The following is an 11249-nucleotide window of genomic DNA, read 5'->3' on the forward strand; positions in this document are numbered from 1 at the left end:
CCAAGCACCCTCCTGGAGCCAGACTGATTGAAACTTAACCATCTTACTGACATGTGCAGTGGAGGAAAGTTTTGCCACTGCCACACACACAGAGAAGGAAAGAAAAAGAGAGATGGGAGGTGGAAGGAGAGAACGGGTGTGTCAGGGCCTCCAACCACTGCAAATGAACTCCAGACTCATGCACCACCTTGTGCGTCTGGCTTAAATGGGTCCTAAGTAATTGAACCTTGGACCTTTGACTTTACCAATAAGTGCCTTAACCACTAACCCATCCCTCCCGCACAGTAAAAGGTATTTTTGGTATGAGACTCCAGAGTGGTCATATATGCTTTTATTTCCAGAACTTGGGAGAGAGAGGCAAGAAAATTTTGAGTTCAATGCCATCTTTAGCTTTATGTGGAAACTGAAAGCAGCCTGGGAAACATGAGAGTCTGTGTCAAAAACAAACAAACAAAACAAAATATTTCAATTGATTATGACATGATTGAATTATTAAGGAGACATGAGACTACCATAAGATCATATTATATTTGGCTATCAAAATAATTTTGGAATATCTTGGAAAAGCCTTTAATTAAATATTTCATTAAAATATTTCAGGTTATATACAGACATAAATATCTTTTAAATTTTATTTACTTTGGGAGATAAGGAGAGAGGAATGAGAGAGAGAGCACACAAACACGCCAGGGCCTCTTGCCAATGCAAATGAATTCCACAGACTGTGAGTGCCACTTTGTGAATCTAGCTTTATATGAGTACTGGAGAATGGAGCCCGAGCCATCAGACATTGCAAGCATTTGGACATTAAGCCATCTCTGAAGGCTTCATAAACAGTTTTACAAAGACATACAAGCAAAAAAAAAAAAAATGTAGGAGAACCTTGTCATTTACTAGTTGATTTTTGCTTGTTCTTACCTTGTGGGTTATTAGCCTTTCTCTGAAAATGAATGTAGGGTTGATACTCTCAGCAGAACAGAACACTAAAGGCTGAATGATCCTCATGACTGATATTATATTAAGTCATGAGCACTGCCTCTGGAAAGTCAGTTTTGTCAAGCCTGGTTCCCAAGTAACTGTACACGCCACAACAGAATATGTGAATGACATACTTTTGCAGTGGATAAGAAGAAAGATAATAAAATTGTCAGGATGCATTGAGGGCAAAATCAGAAAGGTTTGTTCAAGATATTGACCTTTTGATTTTTGTATCAGACTGACCTACTTAAAAAAAACAAAAAACAGAAATGAGATTTAAGGACACACAAGAAAAATAATACCCAAGATGAGTAAAGACAATTGATTTCAAACTGAGTAAAAGCAAGAAAAGGAACAAGTCACTGAGGTAATGTAATGTTAGGCATTTTCAGTCAGAGTTTATGTGTTACTGCCCAGGCTAAAGAATTGCTTACTGTGCAAAATTGAGCCTAATTTTGGTTTTTGTTTTATACTGACAAAATCTCCTTAAAGATAAGAGGCACGTAAGGTCTAAATCATGTTTGGTGAATGCTAAGTTAAGCTGATCACACTATAAGAGTTCCTTACCGTGAAGGCTTTTCAAATATCTTCCATTTGTACTCTAAGGAAGCAATTCCCTTTCACCTTTCAAATATTCTTTCCAGTTTTCTTGTAATTTATAAAAACAGAGTATCCATCACTGTGTCAACAAGACCTGTTACTATATACCAGGGCTACTCATTCAGATGACCTCCGTTTTGACTTTATATCTCCAAATAATTAAAAGCTAACATAGTTTAAATATTACCTTTTGAAGACATTGTTTGTTTTTTTACAATTTTACTAAGGTGTATCTGGGATAAAGGTAACCCATCCTTGTCCTGAATTATTCCCTGAATGATATTTTAAGTCACTTCAATTGCTTTCAATGTTTTATTGCAGAAAGGATGACATTTCAATGGTAAGCTTCTCTCAGAATTAAAGAGTTTTCCACAGGGATGTCTTCCCTTGTCCTGTGGTTGGAAGTCTCAATAAAGGTGGCTTTATTTCACAACCTGGAAGAAAAAGCCAGGTTATCCAGGAGTAGCTAGAAATAAATGAATTTTATCTGGCATTATCAGAACACAAAGGCCCTTGTGCCATGGTGATAATTCTATTTATGAGTTTTACTGCAACCATGCTCCTGAAATCCCACTTAAACCCTTTATGTTTTTTTTTTCTTTTACCTCTGTCCTTTATTCATTCATCACTGACTTAAATGCCATATCTTTATATTCTCTTTGGAATTCAGTAAGAAGAAGAAACATGCATGGTTGCTGAGTCAGCCTAAGATCACTATAGATACTACTGTCCTAAGAATTCACACCATCTCCAGGGCCTAGCTGACAAAGCAGATTTTGTGGAATCCTTGCTTTGCCATCTGGTTAACATTATAGCATTTTTACAACTAAAATATAAAATTATATAAGTTTTATATGAACTTGATATAAATTTAGAAAGTTTTTTTGTTTTTCTTTTATTAGCTTTGTACTCAGTGAATAGTCAAGCTGGTACCATTGTTAGCCTCCTCCTTGTCCTCCCCCCTACACAGGGACCCTCCTTTTTGGGCTACATGGGTTATGCATTGTGGGGTTAGCCATCAGTTATAGATAGGAGGAAATGTCTCTGTATATCATGACCCAACGTGTGGCTCTGACATTCTTTCTGCCCCTTCTTCTGCAAACTTCCCTGAGCCATGTTGGGTTCATTTTTGGTCAGCTTCAATGATGAGGTGTTGAGAGCCTCTGTGTCTCTGGATATCTGGTTTGGTAGGAGTTGATTGTTCTCTGTGTCGATCTCCTTCACTCTTGTGCTGTTACCAGGTTTGCAAAGAAAACAGCACTCTTGCTTTTTTTCCCAATTATTTATAGTTTCCTCTGGGGCCCTTTTGAGGTATGATGGGGTGGTTCTCTCCTTAGGATCTGCATCTATCTGAAAAAGAGAATCAGATTCTCTGGCAGAGAGTAAAGTTAGCACCAGATAAATGGGATAACCATTATTTTTTAGAGAGATTTTACAGGTGTAGACCCTCTTGTAGCCCATGATTGGTGGGAGCTTGATAATGGAGAGTGGGCTCATTTAAATTTAGAAATTTTGTATAAAATAAAATTACAATTACCAAAATGGAAAGAAGTACATTGTTTCTGAAATAATCAGCAAAATAAATTGACAGTGGTTGGTATTAGAATTAGGCAAATTTTCTTCTTTGGTGTTTCATAGAGTTAAGTTGGGTGTCAGGTGAATATACATCTCAGCACTATATTTGATAATCAAGAGTAGTCACCTAAACCTCTCTTCTATTTATTCCAATTATTTGAATTTTATTTTATAAGAGTCTTAAGTATGAAAATGTTGTATTACATAGATATGTGAATACATAAAGGGTTCATCAACAATAATCCAAAGGAATTTTTAAATCAAAACTACTTGATGTGTTATCTCACCCCTGTTACCACAACTTTTATAAGATGAACAATAAATGAGTGCTGGCAAGGGTGGGCAGACAAGGAAATATCATTACAATGTTGGTAATATTCAGATTTGTATAGCATGAAACTCCTACAGATGCTAAAAATAGAACTAACACATGACTCAGCAATTCCTTTTCTCAATTTGTAAAGGAGGGAAATGAAATCAGCAGCTTATAAACTCCCACACTGATTGCGGCATTAATTATAACAGGTAAGATACAGAAACAACTGAAATGCCTACTGAAATATGAATGGGTAAATTGGAAATGTGTTAAATAAATATGTGTGTACAGATTGCATGTGCATACACACACACTCACTCATGCACACTGGAATATTTTTGAGATTTGAATTCAAGAGTACAAAGGAACTATATATATATGTCTCAAAATCACATATGTCCACAACAACTAAAGTTAATACTTGCATGTTATATTGTGATATATGTCAGTATGGGAATTCTTGTTACAAAATGAAAAGTTGGAGGAGAAAGATAGACAGCCGTAATATGTGTTGCATCTGATGCAGAGCCCGACAGCAGAGCTCAAATCTCCAGAATCCACATAAAGCCAGATGCATCTGGAGGTCAGGAAGTCATTTACAGTGGCACAAGGCCCTGTCATGCCCAATCTCCTTCTCAGTCTCTCTCCTCCTCTCTCTGCTTGCAAACATTTAACTTTTTTGGTTTATTTTTATTTATTTATTTGAGAATGACAGACAGAGAGAGAAAGAGGCAGAAAGAGAGAGAGAATGGGCATGCCAGGGCCTCCAGCCACTGCAAACAAATTCCGGACGTGTGCGCCCCCTGGTGCATCTTGCTAACATTGTTCCTGGGGAATCAAGCCTTGAACTGGGGTCCTTAGGCTTCACAGGCAAGCGCTTAACTACTAAGCTGTCTCTCCAGCCCAAATATTTAATTTTTTTATAAAGAAGTAACAAATTACATCTTACCTATTATATTTGATTGCCTTGTATATCTTATATTATGATAAATTTATTTTTCAATATCCCACTAGATTTGTATATTAATATATATGCATTTCCTGTGCATGTCACAGAAAACTGTGCCACATGCAGCTATAGGTTTGATGGTCCTCAGCAAGTGATAAGCCAAATTACGTAAGCCAATAAGAATATTTGACTATTTTTATTATTTATTTATTATTTATAAATATTTGAATATTTGACAAGCTCACGTGACTGCCAGCTCTGCAGCCATGTGACATGGATGGAGTAGATTTGTCAGTTTTCTGTGTTTGGTCTCATGCCTGCTCTTCCTCTTTAGAAACAAATTTCCTGGAAACAAGGATGAAACTTTAGCTCACTTTGAAGCTTGCCAGACCACGTGTTTATTGTTTTGGGGAACCAATGAGAAATATTTTATTCCTACCACTGTAAGTATCTATGATCGGATAGATTAATACTCATATGAGTAGCAGATGAGATAACTGCATCCCAAATAGCATGAGCAGGAAGGTCGGGCAAACGTTAAAATGTACGACTCCGATAATCAAAAACAGTTAGGCTACCCCAGCTCTCCGTAACAATCAGGCTCAATACAACACGTCTGCAGAGTTTGATTCTCTACTCCCAAGATTCCAAGTTCACCTCACCTGTGCTTGTTTCTGAATTTTCACTTCACTTCGTTTTCATAAGAACAAAATATGTCCCACCCTCTTAAATTTTTAATTGCATTGTACATTCTTCTGGATTGAAGTTGGGATGTTCTGCAGCAGATTTCCATTTCTGGAATTTATTCTTGCTGAATTGAAACTTTTCATTGATGACTATTAGGGCCCCATTTAGCACCTCACCCCTGGAAATCGTCATTGTATACTTGATTCTGTGAATTTGACTAACTGTCATAGCCAATGGTAGGTGAGTGAATAAAGAAAGTGTATCGTATTCACACATGGATTCCACTTTTGCCTTAAAACACTAGGGAATTCTACAATAGGCAGCAGGTGGATGAACCTGGAGGACATCTATGTGAAACAGACAGGCAATGGCTTCATCTCTCCACTGGAATGCAAAACACTGCCTTTTGCCCTTCTCAATAAATAGTGGGAGCTACCTCAAGGACTGAATGAACTCCCGGTTTGTTTGGAGGCTTATCTTTAGAGAATTCTATAGGGTTTGGTCAATTACAGTCCCTCTCCCTTGTTAGCATGGGATTACCCATGACAGTGACAAATAAAAAGAGCCTTCCAACTTCTTCTTCCCCTAGACTTTTGTAAAATTCCTGCCATCTCACCACATAATAGCATATGATTCCTTAAGATCCTATCAGTATTGTCAAAAGACCTGTCCCTGTTATATTAAACAAACATCTGCTCATTCCAAATAGGACACAATAGAGCAGTGATTTCTCCCACATCTAGCTCGATGAGACAACGAGTCGATTAGGCTAATGTACCGGTGCATTGATGAGGGTGTACTTGTTGCAGCACAGACTAGCTCAAAGCTGCCTTACCACAAAAAGAAAGTCTCATGAGAGCATGGGTGAGAACTTTCTCTTAGCGGCATAGATGGAATCCCTCCTTCAGTAAACTGTACCGGAGCTCCTCTGGAGCCAGGTGCATCCGGGCCAGCATTGCAAACAGCTGGAAGGGAGTAGATGAAGTCGCCTGGACCTCCGCAGCCCTCCTCCTGTGAGGGAAAATCACCAGACAGCACCTTGAGGGTCTCTTGGGAGTTGCTGCAGCCACTCTGATTAAGAAGGTAATGGCTGCATGGCTCAGAGTAGAAGAAATAGCGTTCCGCCATGAGCGTCTTGTTCGGGGGAATCTTGCTTCATCCGTCTGTGTCTCATCACCTCCTTCTGAATATTATTTTCATTCAGGTGGAGAACAGTTGACTTCATTTGCTCTGCATTCCTGCTTCACATCACATTGTTTATGTGCCCGTGTCATGGCTTTATTTCAAGCTTCTTACAAGATTGAAAACTTCTAATATTGCAATTCAAACATTTCCTTCAGTTGGTGTAGATTTCATAGAGGAGGAAAAAAAATGACCCAATCATATTTGTAGATGAACTGCAAGAAAGGGAATGCCTTGTTAAAGGCTATTAAATGCTACGAGATTGAAGGTTAGCTTTCTCACTAAATTCAACCTGCTAGAGGGAGCTTTACTTGCATAGATTCTTCTAGAAATTTATCAAAGCTTTTACTGCAAAAGGATTCTTAATTTCATCAGTCACTATTTTTTATTTTAATTTTTAAAAATCATTACTTATTGGGGCTTGAGATATGGCTGAACAGTTAAGGCCTTTGCCTGCTAAGCCTAAGGACTCAGATTCGATTCTCCAGTACCCACATAAGCCAGCTACATAAGGGGGCGTCTGGGGTTCATTTGCATGGCTGGATGCCCTGGTGTGCCCATTGCCCCTATGTGCCTCTCTCACTCCAAAAATGCATAAATAATTTTTTAAATCATTATTTATTTGAAAGAGAGAGAGAGTATGTGAGTAGTTGCATGTCAGACCCCTACCACTGCAAAATCCAGACGCAGGTGTTGCTTTGTGAGTCTGGCTTTATGAGTATACTGAGAAGCAGAACCGGGACAGGAAGACTTTATTAGCATTTGCCTTTAACTATGAGCCGTCTCTCCAGCTCTAATTCTTATTTATTTATTTTTACAGAGTCCATGAGTTTAAAAATTTGTTGATTTTTAAATTAGTTCCTTAATATCACTAGTATGTTAAAGAGTATAAATTCTCTTTTCTGAATTATATATATATATATATATATATATATATATATATATATATATATATATATATGTAGGGTATCACTCTAGCCAGGGTATGTATGTATGTATACATACATACATACCTACACACACACACACACACACACACGCACACACACACATATATATATATATATATATATATATATATAGAGAGAGAGAGAGAGAGAGAGAGAGAGAGAGAGAGAGAGAGAGAGTGTGTGGAATGTCTAACTTGATAACGTGAAGTAAATATTTGTTTCATTCTCTCTGACAATGCCTTTTAGCCCACAGGATGATACTGAATGGCAAAATGTGTACATGGATGGATGAGGTAGCTATTGAATGTATAAGAAAAGTAAATATTAAGGTGTTCTTTTTCCAAAACATCTCCCCATCAAGTTCCATATCATTTTATATCAAAATAGACCATTTTCTTTAACGTTTACCACTTCTTTTTAATTGAAAATACTTTTTTTTGCCAGGCGTGGTGGCGGCACATGCCTTTAATCCCAACAGTTGAGAGGCAGAGGTGGAGAATCACTATGAGTTAGAGGCCAGTGTGAGACTACATCGTGAATTCCAGGTTTTGTTGTGCTACAGTGAGACCCTACCTGGAAATATATATTAGCCTGGTGTAGTGGTGCACACTTTTAATCCTAGCACATAGGAGGCAGACGTAGGAGGATCACTATAAGTTCAAGACTAACTAGGGACTATCAAGTGAGTTCCAGGTCAGCCCTGGCTAGAGTGATACCCTACCTTAAAAAAGCCAAACAATCCAAGCACTTGGGAGGCAGAGGTAGGAGGATTGCCTTGAGTTCAAGCCCACCCTGAGACTACATAATGGAATCCAGGTCAGCTTGGACTAGAGCAAAACCCTACCTCAAAAAACCCAAAGCAAAACAAACAAACACAACATACTTTCTTAGTAAATTTGATCACTAAAAGGTAAAGTTAGCCTAGCTCTCTGTTCCTTTCACTGAATGTATTGGTTGATGGTAGCACTCATCATGACACACTGTGTTTTGCTCTTTTGATTATTTTTTTTTTTAATTGAAATCCAAGTGTGTTTTGAAATGCTTCTCTGCTCACTGTGGGTGAGTCTCTTGCTACTGTGTTTCACTCATACTTCTTTCATCTGTGTTTCCTGCTTGAGATGCTCTGAGGCAGGCTCTAAGTGAGACTTCAGCATTGAGAAGGTAATTTGAACCTACCATGGGCATTACTAAGCCTCATTTGTGTCATTTTCATTCCATTTTCCAGAGAAACTGTGATTAACCTTTTTTTAAAAAAAAAAAAAAGTTTAAATTGGAAGGGGCTCAGAAAATAAAAGAAGTCATTTTTATCAATAAATGAAGTAATACTGGCCACCTTCATGTAAGGGTGAGACTTTTTTAAGAAATGAATTTCTGATTTTCTGCAGCCGGCAGGAAACTATTTACAAAAGCACTATTTGCAAATCTTGTGGAAGGAATGTGATCCAAACTACTTCCCATTGTACCTTGTGACTCCTGACACGATCAAATCGAACATCATCACACCACATCATATTGAGACTTGACTTGTCCACTACCTCCTCTACAATCATGAGTTCTGCATGTTCCTTTAAAATGAACAATAGCAATATTACATCAAAGAGTATGAGAGTTTCTAGTTTTCTGGTTAGTTGTTTAGCAGAACTGGAAGCGTAAATATTTGAAGCAAAAATATCTGATACCCACATACCCATACTAACATAAATAACTGAGCAGCTTCATTTTTTTACCGTACCCATAAACGACTTATTGGACTAAGGTAAACCTGAAGTTAACCACAACAGGCCTTTCCCTAGAACCCAAGTCTCTGTATGATAATCTGGATAAAGGATAATGCGATTGAGAAGATTCACTCCTTTTGAAAAGCAAACAAAATATTGTGCTTTCAGAGATGGCTCAGCAGTTAAAGGCACTTGCTTGCAAAGTCTCCCCACCCAGGTTAGATTTTCCAGTCTCCACATGCAGCCAAATGCAACAATATGGCACATGTATCTGCACTTAATTTGCAATAAAAGAGGCTTTGCTGACCACCCCTTCTCAAATGCACATGGCACCCATGTGCACACACACACACACACACACACACACACACACACTTAAATAAATGATTTTTGATAAAGAAGTGAATTTTTCCCTTCCTGTAACCATTCTACATATGCATACTATGCATTACTCTTATTAATTTTGTGGAAAGTGTCAGTATTCCATTCTATAAATAAAATGATGAAATTAAGAAACGTTGATCTTTTTTTAATTTTGTCTAAGTTCACAGAACTAGCTTACACAGCAGAGCAGAAATTCCCATCCATAGCTTCTCTCCACATTTTCTTAGTGTTCTTCACTTTGTTATTTCTCTGGACATATTTCCCCTACTGATTCCCTCTCTCTTGAAGTAACCATAACACGATGGAAATAAAGAAAGTACCCTTCTGGGAAAAGAATGGCCTTTATACATACCTTACCCATGCACGGTCTGGTTTTAATACAATTATTTGTAGAATTGAAAATCAGTCCCTAATGGATCTCTCCTGACCACCACTAATCCATGAGAAATTAACTTTGGATTTTTCTTCAGACTGAACTGATGAGGACAAATTGAAACAGAGAGCTGAATAGCTGTTACCTAATGTATTTCTCCAGATAATAAAAGCAAAGTACAAATTAGGTTACTAGGTGCTGTAAAAGACTAATTTATACTCTGTGCATTAGTCATTAAATTTGTTTCTTATGTACAAAATACTAGGTATATTCTTATCTATTTAGCAAACATTTCTAAATTTTCATTCTGTTTAAAAAATATGTTACTAATTTATTTACATGAGAGAAAAAAGAAAAGAAAGGAAGGAAGGAAGGAAGGAAGGAAGGAAGGAAGGAAGGAGGGAAGGAAGGAGGGAAGGAAGGAAGGAGGGAAGGAAGGAGGGAAGGAAGGAGGGAAGGAAGGAGGGAAGGAAGGAGGGAAGGAAGGAGGGAAGGAAGGAGGGAAGGAAGGAGGGAAGGAAGGAGGGAAGGAAGGAGGGAAGGAAGGAGGGAAGGAAGGAGGGAAGGAAGGAGGGAAGGAAGGAGGGAAGGAAGGAAGGAAGGAAGGAAGGAAGGAAGGAAGCAGAGAGAAAGAGAGTGCATGCTTGGGCCCCTTGCCACTGCAAACAACTCCAGATGCATGTACCATTTTGTGCATCTGGCCTTATGTGGGTACTGAGGAATCAAACACAGGCTAAACACAGGCTAATAGACTTTGCAAGCAAGTGACTTTAACTACTGACCCATCTCTCCAGATACCAATTTTCATTCTTTCCTTGAATTTATTGCAACCATTCTTCAGTGAGTATAAAGGAGTAAACTACTGAGCCATGTCCAATGGAAGAAAGTGCCAAATAGATTTCAGTGTATAATCTTCCTAGAACTTGCAATATTTAATTAGTTCAATCAGCACTCATGGAGAACCTAATTATCAAGATGACTTTTTTCAAAGTAGTGTCCCAATATTATAAACATTCTTTTAAAAGTCTTAAACGTATTTTTTTTAAGATTTACTTTTATTTTTATTTATTTATTTATTTGAGAGTGACAGAGAGAGAAAGAGGCAGAGAGAGAGATAAAAAGAGAGTGTGAATAGGCAGCCCAGGGCCTCCAGCCACTGCAAACGAATTACAGATACATGTGCGACCTTGTGCATCTGGCTTATGTGGGTCCTGGAGAATTGAGCCACAAACTGGGGTCCATAGGCTTCACAGGCAAGCGCTTAACCACTAAGCCATCTATCCATCCCCCAAAAGTAATTTTGATGAAGCATACAGCCTTCTTCCCCTGAAGAACTTTCAAGGTAAACTCTGTACATGAATACTTCTGAATAAAATTAAAGTGTGCTTATTATCATTCTCTCTGGTATTATTTTTACAGAGAGAGAGAGAGAGATTGAGAGAGAGAGGAAGAGAGAGGTGTGCCAGGGTCTTTGGTAACTATAAACTAACTCCGGATGCATGTACATCTGGCTTATTTGGGCACTGGGGAATCAAAC

This window comes from Jaculus jaculus, chromosome 15, assembly GCF_020740685.1.
Source record: "Jaculus jaculus isolate mJacJac1 chromosome 15, mJacJac1.mat.Y.cur, whole genome shotgun sequence".
In the NCBI taxonomy this organism is placed as follows: domain Eukaryota; kingdom Metazoa; phylum Chordata; class Mammalia; order Rodentia; family Dipodidae; genus Jaculus; species Jaculus jaculus.